General features: G+C 42.4%; 1 pseudogene; it reads left to right on the top strand.

Moving 5' to 3' along the window:
* Window positions 1-2434: 2434 nt before the first annotated feature.
* LOC131404730 (flavin-containing monooxygenase 5-like) lies at window positions 2435-12829 on the top strand (annotated as a pseudogene).
* Window positions 12830-13984: the final 1155 nt, after the last annotated feature.

The following is a 13984-nucleotide window of genomic DNA, read 5'->3' as shown; positions in this document are numbered from 1 at the left end:
ATGATGTAAAGCCGCGGAGCTTCAGTCCAGCAATTTTATGGGACTTTTTCTCTCTCAGGGATTAGAGACTGTTGAGCAGGTGTTTACGGCATCCTCCATGTGCCTTCTAAAGCACTATCCTCATTTGAACGTTTAATTCTCATTTGAGGCCAGGCTGAGAAGGCTAAGAGTTTATTCCATAGTACATCAGTGGTGTGCTGGCAAATGGTTAACAACAGGCTCTGGGGCGTGGGGGATAGCCCTGCTTTGTAGCGTTTGCTGGTCTCTAAGGTGTAAATACTCCCACCAAGGCCAATTTTAAGCTTGCAAGTGATATCACTGAATGTGGAGTTGGGAAGAGACGTATAATAGAACATCATTATGTAGTGGTTCCACCATACAAATACGATAGATATAAATAACCTCATGATTATGGATCACAGTAAAATGTAGCAAAATAATTAGGAAGTGATGGGTTTTGAATTTTTATCTTCATTTTTAGCAAAATTATTTTTGTTGTAAATTTACATAAATTTTACTAATGACTGTGTTTAACAACCGGCTTGCAAAATTCCTTGAAACTTTAACAATTGAGTCTGATGAGCTGATTCTAGTGGGCTGGTGTACATGCTTCTCTGATAAAGAAATTACCTGTGTCTAGGTAAATGATCACTTCCACAAAGCCTCTGGCCCTTAGGGGAGAAATCTCTGCAGCCATTTCCTGGAAAGCTGGCTACATTTACAGAAAGCGCTCAGTAAAGCAAAGTCAGTTGTGGTAGCAGGCTGTGCTCATGAGTCAGAGGGCAGACCATCTGGGCCAAGTGTTGGGAAGGCTTGGGGGCAGCATGGCCATAACCCAGCCAGCAGTGATGTTTTACTATGAGAGGATGTGAAAACTGTACCATGGGGCTTCAATAATTCTGCCTTGGAATTCAACTTAAAGAAGATATGAAATGTATTCATTATGCTATGACTGCTTACTTATCGTGTTCTTTTAATTGGAGTGGGAGGAGGGGATTTGACTCTAGATCAGTAATAAGAATTTTACATATTTATTTTTGCTTTAAGAGTACATTTTAGCACCATTTACTGAGGGAAAGCTGTCTTTGGTAATTTACTCATTCATTCATTTTTTCACATTATTATTGGGTCCCTATGCCGTGCAAGTGTGGCATTACACACAGGGTATTCAAAGATGAGTAATCTGGCCCCTTCTGTCTCGGAAGTCACAGTCTAGTAGAGAAACAAATACGTGAAAAAATCACAATTTAACATATGAATATTTTAGTACAGAAATAAAGTGTTATGTGAGCCAAGGAGATGAACAACTGATTAGAATTTTTAATAAAACTTTGCTTAAAAAAACTGAGGGACTAAGTAATAGTTCAAAGAAATATCCCCCAGGTGCATGATGAAGAAGGGATCCAGGATTTCAGACTAATTTTATTTCCTGCGTGTATTCCCTGCTTCTGTCTTGGTAGAGGCCCCTTTGGTTGTGGCATCTGACTTGTTTAGGCAGCACCCTTGGTAGAAGTGGCTCAGTGCTCAGTGCTCTGACCTTGTTGGGACTCAGGTTAGCCCTAAATCATGGCACAGAGTCTAGCTAGCTAAAGAAAATGGGATGATTTCAAGGATACAGAGAGCCACAGCGCAGCTGTTTTGGAAACCCAGGGATGTCTCTCTATTTCCTTCTGTAAAGGCTGGGCCTCTACCTTCTGCTTCTCTCTTGTCTTCTCCTCTCCCCCTGCTGGGTCATGTCGTCACTTGACCTTGCCCGTGGCCCATAAAGGCTGCCCTAGCCTCCTCTGTAGCATTGGGACTCTCCCTATGTTACATCCCTTTGACCTCTCCCCTCAGTGCTAACCCTTGAAGGGTTAGGAGCTCACTCCCAGTCCAGGGCTGGGAAAAGACACCCTGTCCAGAGCATGAGTGTTTAGGACAGGAGGGGGTGCAGGCAGGAATTCCCCAGAAGGAAGTGTGGGTGGGTGGACATCGTGACGTATGGTGGGCAGGTCCCGGGAAGTGCTGGGGAAGTCAGTCAGCCCACGTGCTGGGCACAGCTTCACTGTGTGCCACGGGGGAGCTTGAACAATTGACGGCTCATCAACGAGTCGTGGTTTCCCTCATCAGGAAAATGGGATTGTAGTAATACTCGCCCTCCCTGCTTTTTCTGAGGACCAAATTGAAAGAAGAAAGAAGCTTACTAAAGCAGGGGGAAGACAACTAAGCAATGGACAAACGTAAGGTTGCCATGGGAATTTATCAGCGAACATTTTCAGAACTAGCTGCAACAAGGGCAGGTTCGGAGGCAAAGCACAGAGGGATTTCCATTCAAAAACGGCGGGTGGGGGAGAGCGGGCGAGACTGGGCAGAGCAGGGCCCGAAGACTCTGGCGTGGTTCTGGAGGCAGGTGGGGCCTGTGTGTTCCGGGCGAGGCCCCTCCCTGCCTCCCGCCCATTCAACTGCTGTTTCTTCCCTTAGTCCCCACCTCCATCTCGTTCAGGATGAGAACAGCAGAAAATGGGAACTTCTGCTATTTTGCCCTGGCTTATTCTTCCCTGAAACAATGGCTCAGAGAGCCTGTAACCTGCTTGAATGGAGGTAAAGGAGAGAGATTTAAAAATTAATGTCCTGGGGCGGGCCCGGTGGCATAGTGGTTGAGTTCATGTGCTCCACTTCGCTGGTTCGCGGGTTCAGATCCTGGGCGCAGACCTGCTCACTGCTCAGAGGGTGATGCTGCGGCGGTGGCCCATAGAGTAGAGGAAGATTGGTACAGGTGTTAACCCAGCGCCAGTCTTCCTCAAGCAAAAAGAGGAGGAGTGGCAACAGATGTTGGCTCAGAGCCAATCTTCCTCACCCAAAAAAAGAAAAAAAAAATTAATGTCCTAAACTAGTATCCAGGCCCCTGTTCTCCCTTCCATGGTCAGGAGACTTAGGAACCGAGTGGAGCTGGATCATCACTGATTCCATCAGGGAAAGGCTGGGAAGGCAGGAATCAACCAAAATTCTAGGACATTGGATTATTTCTGAGAAAATGAACTATTAGAGATCTTTATGGACATAGCAGTGTTTTAATTGAGTGGCGTGGACTTGCATCACCGACGATGTTCTCTGTCCCTCCAGATGATGCAGAAGAACGTGGGGAAGAAGAGAGTGGCAGTGATGGGAGCTGGGATCGGGGGTGTGGGGGCCATTAAGTGCTGCTTGGATGAAGGGCTGGAGCCCACCTGCTTTGAGCCCACCTGTGACGACACTGGGGGACTCTGGAGATTCCAAGTAAGTCTCAATGTTCCTGGGATGGAATGCAGTGCACATCTAATCTGCAACTCGACAAATGTAAAACAAGAACCTGCTGTGAGCTGGAAATTGTGCTCCCTGTGGGGGATAGAAAGATGAACATGAACAGTTCCTGGCTTTCGGGGTTTATGGCAAAGGAAAGAAGATGTCGATACGGATCATTGCCGTACAAGAGAGAGTGCCCAGTGCTGAGCCAGGGGTCCTAGAGGTGCTGTGGGTGCACAGGCTGGTGTGGAGGCGGGCAGCCCTAAGGCAAGAAAAGGCCCTAGAACAGGAGGGAACCCTCTGCTGAGCAAGTCTCAGAGCCCCCGTTTCCTAATCTGTAAGAAGAGACGAGTAATCAGTTGTTCATAGGTGGCCTCTGTGAGAATACCTAACCTAGTCATTGGTTACAGAGTTGGTATGCAGCAATCTCTCTCTCTCTTCTTTTCCTTAGCCATCATGTTTGGGGAGGAATTTTGGTGCCACTAAATCCTTCAGAACAGGCAAAATGTGTTTTATGTAACTGAACTCCAGATCAGATACAGTCCCTCTTTGTCTGTGAAGAAAAGCAAGACTGTGTGATGAGTTTCTCGAGAGTACTGTCTGGTACATCAATAAGGGCTGGCAGGCTTGGGAATGAGTCAGTAGGAAGAATCAAACCCACAAAACCCTTACAAGCCTCTGGCCTCCTGGAGAACTGAGGTCTTGGCATGTCAGAATCAAAAGTCAGCTGAAAGGAAGCACTGGTCGATGCTCTGCCTTGCAGGCATTGGAGAAATCTAGCAGCAGAGTAGACTTGCACACGCCTCTTAAAGCACAATCTTTCTCCACTGCATTATTCACCAGGAACTCATTGGGAGTGTTTTCCTTTACTTTCTAAAGGAGAAGTCAGAAGAAGGACAGTCCAGCATCTACAGATCTGTGAACATCAACACTTCCAGGGAAATGCCCTGCTTCAGTGACTTCTCCATTCTGATCATTTTCCAAATTACATGCACAGCTCACAGCTCCTGGAGTATTTGAGGATGTGTGCCAAGCACCTTGACTTTGTGAAGTACAGCTGTTTCCAGGTAAGCTTTAGGGTCTTTTGTTGTCTTGACTCTTGAGAATCTGATGAAGGCAATTGTCACCTTTTTCTAGAGATAGACACATAAATATAACATTTTGTGTGCAATTTCAGGGGATTAAATACTTGGTTTAGAAACACTGACTATTGAATTAGAGGAAATATTATATTTATTTGCAAAAGCTCTTTGCCTGTATGGTGGTCTCTTGCATATATATGCATACATCAACCACATGACTTTCTCACTTGGCATTTTCCTTGCACAAACTCAGACTATCACTATAATCCTCTTTGCAGAGGGATCTCTTTCCAGATTAAATGAGTGCATGCATTTGGACCACTTACAACAGTGCTTATCATAAGATAAATACTCAGTAACTGTTAGCTACCATAATCATCGTTATCATCATCATCATCATCATCATCATCATCATCATTTTTCTAGACTCATAGAAACTCACATTTGGAAAGGCTACGCCAGCCTTATCTCTTTTCCAATTCATTTTTTCTGATGGTTGGACATCTAGTCCCTGCTTGATTACCTCCCACAGCAGGTTGTTTACCACCTCACAGGAGAGTCTGATTTAGTATTAGGTAGTGTTTAATGTGTCTGTGGCATAAATCTCTAAAAAGACAACTTTTGGACATATGTCCCTATATTTACCATCTCATCTGTCTGTTAATCCATCCATATGGTCATCCATTTGGAAGACTTGAAATCAAGGGTATATTGGCACATATATCTGCTTCATAAGCTCTATGGCATGAGAAAAAGTCAAGCAACAGGTATAAAGGAAACCAAACACCTTACTTATTACCCATTTCTCAATTTTCAGGGGCATTGTGGAAGAAATCTAAACAAGATCATAAAAATCTCACTGAAGATTTTTAAATATAGGAATATCTACAAGAAAATGATTATTCAGGGTCCACTTTCCCCGGAATCTGGGAAATAAACTGAATGACCTCTCTTGGCCCAGGTGTGGTCCTCTAGTTTCCAGAAGGTGGAAGCAGATGGTCACGTGACACCCTTATTTGTCCTTTTGTTCTCAGACAAAGGTGTACAGTGTGAGGAAGCCTCCTGATTTCTTTCCACTGGCCAACGGGGGGTTGTGGCGGAAGCTGAGGGCGAGCAAAGGCCATCTGCCTTTGATGCAGGCGTGGTCGGCAGTGGCCGTCACAATGACCTCATTTACCACTTCAGTTTTTCCCACGTATGTAGCTTTCTCATCTCAGGGGATCCTAAGGGTGGATGGTCTGTGGTTAAGTAAAGTGGATTTAAAATTCCCTTGATAATGGCATATAATAAGTCATTAACCCCAATAATGCAATTAGAATAAAACCTGACATCTGTGGGTTTTTAAGTTTTATAAAGGAAAAAGCCTATTATAATCAGAATGTCTGAGTACAAGCCAGTGGCACTTAACTTTCAACAAAAGAGAGGTATCTGTTTTACCTGTGTTGTCAGGCCACACCTGGAGTGTTGTGCTCTGCTCTGGTGTCCCCTTCAAGAAGAGTGGTGACAAAAGGGAACATAATTAGAGGAGAACAACCAAGATAGTAAAGACTTAGGCAAATGCAACATCGTGAATGTATAAAAACTACAGAAGCTGTTTAGCCTGGAGGAAGGTGCTTGTTGTGGGTGAGAAAGGAGCACGATCACTATCTTTGACTGTGATGTGACCATCATATAAAGGATGGAATCACGCTGTGTGTGTTCTTGTTGGGCAGGACGAGAGCTGACAGGTAGAAGATTTGGGGAGATAGACTTGGCTCAAAAGAAGAAGGGATTTTCCAGCAAGAAGTCATGTCCCAAAATGAAATAGTCTTCCTTGTGAAGTAGTGAGTTTCCCAATTCAGGAGATGTTTAAGCAGAAACCAATAACCATTAACGAGGACTTTTTAGATCAGTGGCTCTCAAACTTTAGTATGGTAGGAATAACATGGAGACTTTGTTAAATCACATTGCTAGTTCCAACTCCCTGAGATTCTGATTCAATGTGTCTGGAGTGGGGCTCGTGAATTCGCCTTTGACAAAGTTCCCAGGTGCTGCTGGTCTGAGAATTGCATTTTCATAGCAAAGCTATATTAATATATAGTGCAAGGTTGGACCAGGTGACTCTAATTTTCCAATTTTGAGAGTCCCTAATGATAATCACAGAAAAAACATAGAATGCTGTATGAATTTGGGTATCACGAAAGTGAATTTGCTCCGTAAAAGTTGTATATATAAGTGTATATATATATAGTATATATAATTGTATATATGTGTATATAAAATAACTTCGTGTGTGCTATGATAAATCAAATTTCTGTTAATATCAATTGTTTGTGAATCATAAGAGGACCATTGGAAAAGAATTTGAACGTGGTACTATATATAGATTTTGGTTTTAAAGTGGTTTACTATGAAACTGTGCAAATGCAATGTAATAGCTACAGTAAGCTTTGCATTTCCTGAATCTAAACTGCTATTTTCCATTTTTTTCTTTGCATAGGGATTGAGAAGTTCAAAGGTCAGTATTTCCACAGCAAGGAATAGAAGAGTCCGGAGGGATTTATGGGAAGGAGAATCCTCGTGATTGGCTTTGGGAATTCTGGCGCAGACCTGGCTGTGGAGCTCAGCCACGCCGCAAAGCAGGTCTGTTTTCTGAGAGTTGTGTCATGTTGATGTGGGAATTCTCCACCTGCTTGTGCAGATGTACAAACCCAGGATAACTAAGATTCAAGACTTCTGCTTATGGCTTTCTACTAAAAGCACATATCTACACACAAAAGGCAGCAGAAGTTTGAGGGTGTTAGCTGGGCCGAACGGATACTCAGTAATCATGACCAGAAATAGTCAGGCCTTTTGCTCTTTGTCAAGATCTCTGCTGGTTAACACACCTATAGTGTGGAAGACTACATGGTCATTAGGAAAAATGAAGCATAATTATATGTGCAGATATCAGAAGATATTCATTGAAAAAATCAAATTATAGGACCGTGTGCCTTTGTGATCCCATTTATAGAAAAAAATGCTATATACCTGTAGTGGTACATGTATATGCAATTTTAGGAAGATCCAAAAAACCATTAACAGTGTCTTCCTCTGGGGATAAAGAATGGGTGTGGGTGTGTCTGTGTGTATAAAATACTAGTGAAACAAAATAGGCAGCAACTTGGATAATTAATTCAGACCCTCGCTTTGTTATCCTGACTGGCATGATTTAGATATATCTCTACAACCTAGAAAGAAGAGTTGGGGGTGGGGGGCTTTAGAATGATCTAGATAGGTGACTTAAATATTGCAAATTTTCCAAATAATTATTTAAAATGCCACTCACTTTGAGGTCTGTAAACAATTTTTACACATGTGTAGTTGTGCTTATTTAGTATGGTTAACAAGGTGCGAATAGATTGTCGCTGGAAAAGTGCTGGTAATTGCACAATAATCGAGTTGTACACTGAGGGGAGCTAACACACCTAGGTAACCCATCTAAACCAAGAGTCGGTTTTGTCAATGTACAAGCTCGCCCTCTGCTGGCCTTTCTGGGAAAATAGCTATTTTAAACTGTCTTCCCTATGGTCCAGATCATTCCCTCATTCCAGGAGTATTTATTGATCACCTGCTGTGTGCCAGGTGCATATATATCATCACACATGATACTTGGGTGTCTGTTGTATGATTCTATTTACTTTTTTATATGTTTAAAATATTTTCTCATTAAAAATATCCAATTTAAAGAGGAAAAAAGGTCAGAAAAATAATATGATAAACAAAATTTCAAATTTTAAAGAAATTCTGATAGTAGTTGTTTGGACAAATTAAATGGGGTGAAGACATGTAATAGATAAAATATCATAACATTTTAGAACTGGAGATGACTTAAGAAATTCTTTATTTCAACCCCCTGTATTTTAGAGCCAAAAAACTGAGGTTCAGAGACATTAACAGCTAGTGTAAAGGCAGGCAGAAAATTAGAAAAAAAGGCCAGTACTAAAAGTTAGATCACCTTTTTAGTGGATTTGCCACATTTTCAACCCAAGAATAAAAGAAATAAGTTGTTGCTGGTGTGTGTGTGTGTGTGTGTGTGTGTATTTTTCGTGTTTAAGCAATGGTCATTGATTTGACAAAGGAAACACAAAAGAACTAATTTAAACTATTTGTATAGAGCTGTATATTTAAGATTAATCCACATGGAAGTCAATAGACAAAGACATCAGAAAATGGATGAGAACACCAGGGGGTGAATTGAGAAGTAAAAATGAGGAAAGCTGATCCCAGTCCTTTGCAAGATGGAGGATTTAGGAGCTCCAGCTGAGAAAGTGCTTACACTGCCCCCAAGCTGGAGACTGGCAGAGGTCAGGAGACCAAGGGGGTGAGAGGCCCCAGGCGCTACTGGGGAATCTGATCTGACATGTACGTGATATTGATCTTAAGAAGCCTATACATTAGCAGGAAACGTATAGTTACACCATCGGAAGATAGTGAAGTCTTGGTTTACCTAGTCTTTTTTTTTTTCAAAGAGGAACCCACACTAAAGTTTGGAGAAGAGTTGAAGGCGTTTGTCTCTTTCAGTCCTTCTATCAGTTCACAGGCCACCATCCTCAGCAGGATTTCCAAAGCAGTGTCGAGGCCCAGGTCATGTTCCAAAGAACCCACAAGAGGAGGAGGTGTTGAATGACAGGGAAGGGGAGGAATTCTGGCTCCTGCATAGTTTCCAGACTGATACATTCTTTACCCCGTGAAGTAGATCACAGGATTCTGTTCTTACTGAAGAGGTCAGGTAACTTCTGAGTTCTTTTTCCTGCCCCACAACGGCCCGACTACCCGACTTTGAACACACTCTTACCTTTTCCGGGTGTTTCTTAGCACCAGATGAGGGGTCTGGATCTTGCACTGTGTGTGGGATGAAGACTAGTCCCCTGGACACTGTCCTTTCAGCTTTGCTTTAATATCATCAGAAAGATCATGACACATCTATGTTGAATAACTGGGCAGAGAATAAATTAAAGATTCAATCATGCAAACTATGGTCTAAAGCCTCAGAAAAGATACTCATGTTACCTGTAGGGTGCATTTATTTTGTCTCAGCTGATGTGATTGATTCTAAGAACTGGAAAGGACAGACAGACTTCTGTGCATTATGACCCATACACTTCACTCATGAGACAGGATCGAAGATAATCATCAGAATGTATTGACCTTTATTTTGTGGATAATTCTAACCATGTGTTGTCTTATTTGTCAAGCCAGAGCAACAAATGAGAAGGGAAATACTGCTGGCTACGACACAGTGACAAGAGCCATGATAATGAACAGCACAGGGAGGAGACATTAAAAGTGCATTGTAGCATTTGAGCGGTAATTAAGGTGCTTAATGAAGAGAATGAGCAATAAAAGAAGGTTACGTTCATTATGAACTGTTTAAGAAATGGAACAAGAGTGTAACAAATTTTAGAAATATTTTCATCGAAACTTGAAGTAAAAAGTAAAGAAATTAAAAGTAAAAGAAGGATTTCCTTACCTGTGTACGTTTCAGTGTCCTCAACATGCTGATTACATGGCAGTGCCTGGTAAGTGAAGCTTTGCTGTATATACGCAATCACCAGCACGTGAAGTTCAACTAAAGCTCTCAGCCTCTGGCAAGAGCTGTGTGCTAGAGCTGAGGCTCACAGCACAGAGAGAATGAGGAGTGGGTCATTGTGATAAACAGTTGATCCGAGTTGAGCATCAGGATCGAAGTTGAGAACGGGACCCTCACATTCCAGCGTTTATCTGTGCCTCTGTCTTGCACTAGTGTAGATAGATAGCTATGTTTAAGGGTGGAAAGCCAGATGAAGCCTTTTGCACTGGAGGACCAGAACTTTGTTCTCCTGGCTTTTTACTGGCTTCTTAGTTTGAGAATGTCTTATAAAGGGGGAATAAAGGAAGAGGAAGAGAAGAGGAAAAGGATGACCCTGGAGTCTTAACATTTCCTAAAGAACATTTTCATCTCATCTGTCGAAACAGAAGGAAGAAAGAGTGCCCAATAAAGTTTTCTGGAACAAATAAGTGGATATGTAAATGAATAAATAAAGAGAGACAAAGACTAATATGAATCATCTTCCCTGGTTTTATAGATTTCTAAAATCTCAAGTGAGCATTTGTGACAACCTTCCCAATCACATCATTTCTGGCAGAATGATGATCAAATCCAGTGTGAAAGAATTCATGGAATCAGATGCCATTTTTGAAGATGGTAACAGGTGGAGAATATCAGTGTGGTCATCTTTGCCACAGGATATACATTCTCATTTCCTTTCTTTGAAGATGCTGTGACTATCATTGATAACCAAATATCCCTATGGCATCGTGTATTCCCACTTCATTTGGAAAAACCAACTTTGGCTTTCATTGGTTTAATCCAGCCAGTGGTGATACCAGCAACAGAACTCCAAAGTCGCTGGGTCACCTGCACGTTAAAGGCTGTGGTATGAATTCCCGTGGTTTCTTTACTACTCCTAGGCACCCTGAACCAAAAGAGTATTAAAATCAAGTTTAAATTAAAGGACTGGTCAGTTACAACCAATATTACTATTCACTACTTTCTTTTTTAAAAAATATTTCCACCTTCCAGTGAAATTTCATTTTGCTTAATAATATACAATATTGCTTAAGAATAACAAGGACAGATTTTCTTTTTTTTTCTTTTTAGAGAATTTAGCAAGGCCTGAAAAAGAGAAGTGGGAGCAAACCAGTTACAACAATTTTACAAATGTGAAAGACTTCCCTGTCCATGTACTTGCTTTCCGAGCTCTGCACACAGCACAACAATAGCCAGAACCAGCAGCCAGAACCAGCAGCGCACCAGTGCTGTGGGTTCCACTTAGAATTTTTATTAAATTCTTCCTGGGATAAGATTTCTCCTTGGTTCTTTTTCATTCCATCTATTCTGTGGAACTAACAGCAATTGAAGAACCAGAGAAGGGAAAATGTGCCTTGTTTTTTTTTTTTTGCAATTCTGATTAATAATATGGGAATAAAAACTCCTGTCTTTATTGCTAACAGGGAAAAGTTGGGTATGCATTTCCTTTCTAGAACTCCTCTCTCAGGTCCTGTTAATCAGCTGTGGAGAAGCTCAGCCCCAGAATTCTCACTCTTTTACTTTCTGGAACCATAATCTATCTTTCCCTAGACCCCTCCTAATAGTTATATGTTTCCTCTCACAGGACAGAACAGGTTGGCCACCACCAAGGACATGAAGGCTGACATTGTGTGGAGAAGAGAGGCTGTGGGGAAAAGATAGGGCCCTCCACCAGCAGGCAATTACTGCAAACAGGATTTGTGGGTTTAGCCGGGTGGGGTCAAAGGAGAGCGAAATCTCTGAGTTAGATTTTCGACGTCACTTCTAACATCAAGGTGGCAGCTCCAAGGAATGTTCAAAGAAAAGATTGAAAGCTTCTTGTTGAAGACACTTACTCTGTCCTTGGTTTTAGTATCAGGTATAATTTGATTATTCTATAGGCCAAGAGAAATTATTTCATAATGTAGAAATGATAGAAACAAAGGAGAAATTCACTTATGAAACAAATATCTGAGTGCTTATCATATGCCAGGAACTGTGGTAGTCAGATGGGATAAAGGTATCAGTAACATAATTCCCACGCACAGAGGACTCCCAACTGATGGTAATTACATGCTTCTTAACTGAAAGAATGAATCTTCACAGAAGCTGGGACTCCAAGTGTGTCCTAGGAGAAGTTCTGAAGGTGGGGGGAATAATTTTAATGCTCTAATCAGGCAAAGACCTAAGGCAACTAGATATTTTCTAGACTCTTTTTTGCCAACTTTTAGCAGACTTCTGTATAGGTCCATTTTTAGGTGCAGTAAGAAGGAAAATAACCTCAACACTTAGAACAGGATAGAAATATAGCCAAATTCAACCTTTGGCAGCCAGATTCTCCAAATCAAGCCTTAGTTAATTGCAGTAGATATTTAAGTAAATGTCCACTTCTCCCTAAATATTTGTTGAAACCTGTGTGGAGTATAAAAAGGACTACAAGATCTGGTCCTTGCCCACAGACAGGTTACAGCACAGTTGAAAACACAAGCCTTCACGTGCCTGAGGCTACACACCCGGACAGCATACAATGTACAGACAGGCTTGGTGATAGCAATCAGTGAGGGCTCAAGTGGCTGGTGGAAATGAATTTGGGTTAGAAGGGAGGGACTCTTCAGCCTTGCCCTGAAGTTAACACTTGTCTATGCAAAAGGAAAGGAGAGGCTGCACACCCGGGGTCAAGTGTGGCCCCAGAAGCTGCAAAGTCATCAACAGTTTCTCTTCTCTCTGCACAGTCAAGGAGAGCCAGGTGGTTTGTTTTTAGATGTACTCAGAATCCTTAGCACAGGCTTCAGGAGGATTAGATCAACTGCATGGACAAAGTCGCCTCTTTCCAAAATGAAACCCAGTTTGCCTTCTCTCTTATCCACTGATCCCAAATTAGCTGTGGCAGTTTTCTTTGGACCATTCACCCTATAGCAGCACCACCAGCAGGGACTGGGGAAATGGATGGGTCCCAGAGAGCCATCCTGACCCAGAGAGAGCAGATTCTCAAACCCATGAAGACTCCGGGTGGTCCATGAGGACTTCACCAATCTCATAGGCCAATCTGGTTCCAGTTTCTCTGTTTCAGCCTGGCCAACTCAGAGTTCGTGATCACCTGCTATGAATGTGACAGAATGGAGCAAAGGCTATAGGGATCCATGTCTCTCTTTCCACCTCCCAAGGCAATCCCTGATGGCTTCATGTGGCTTAATTCCTCTCACATGGCTTGCTCCCAGATCATAGATCACTAAGAGAGGAGATTTGACTGGTTGTTGTTGTCTTTTTCATCATTATTTATTAAGTGCTCCCTGTAGACGTGGAGCTCACTCAGCAATGGTACTCATCCCGCACTGGTTGAGCTTCAGTTAAAAGATATGCACCTAGGGGCCGGCCCGGTGGCGCAAGCGGTTGGGTGCGCACGCTCCGCTGCGGCGGCCCAGGGTTCGCTGGTTTGGATCCCGGGCGCGCACCGACGCACTGCTTTGGCAGGCCATGCTGTGGCGGCGTCCCATATAAAGTGGAGGAGGATGGGCACGGATGTTAGCCCAGGGCCGTCTTCCTCGGCAAAAAAAGAGGAGGATTGGCGGATGTTAGCACAGGGCTGATCTCCTCACAAAAAAAAAAAAAAAAAAAAAAAAAAAAAGATATGCACCTAATGGAATTCTGTTTGAACAGCATCTCCATTCAGTAAGAACAGTTAGATCACAGTTGCTTTGACCAACTCTCTCTATAGGTCTATTTATAACAGTGGAATTTGAAAGACATCTTTCCCTTTAGTATGTTGTTGGATCATTGTGTAGTTACAATTGCTCAATATTCAGCTAACGCATAAATAAATGAACCTTTATTTATCTGCCACATGCTAGCCACTTTTCTAAATGCTTTATATGTCATTTCATAAACTTCACAACAATATTCACGTGGGAAGATTTTTTAGTTTCTTTTTCTTTTTTGTTTTTTGTGAGGAAGATCAGCCCTGAGCTAACATCTGTTGCCAATCCTCCTCTTTTTTCTGAGGAAGATTGGCCCTGGGCTAACATCCATGCCCATCTTCCTCTACTTTACATGGGACGCTGCCACAGCATGGCTC

The sequence above is a fragment of the Diceros bicornis genome, chromosome 4 (assembly GCF_020826845.1).
Source record: "Diceros bicornis minor isolate mBicDic1 chromosome 4, mDicBic1.mat.cur, whole genome shotgun sequence".
NCBI classification, from domain to species: Eukaryota; Metazoa; Chordata; class Mammalia; order Perissodactyla; family Rhinocerotidae; genus Diceros; species Diceros bicornis.
Note: the sequence above shows the minus strand (reverse complement) of the source record. Positions and strands in the feature narration are given on the sequence as shown.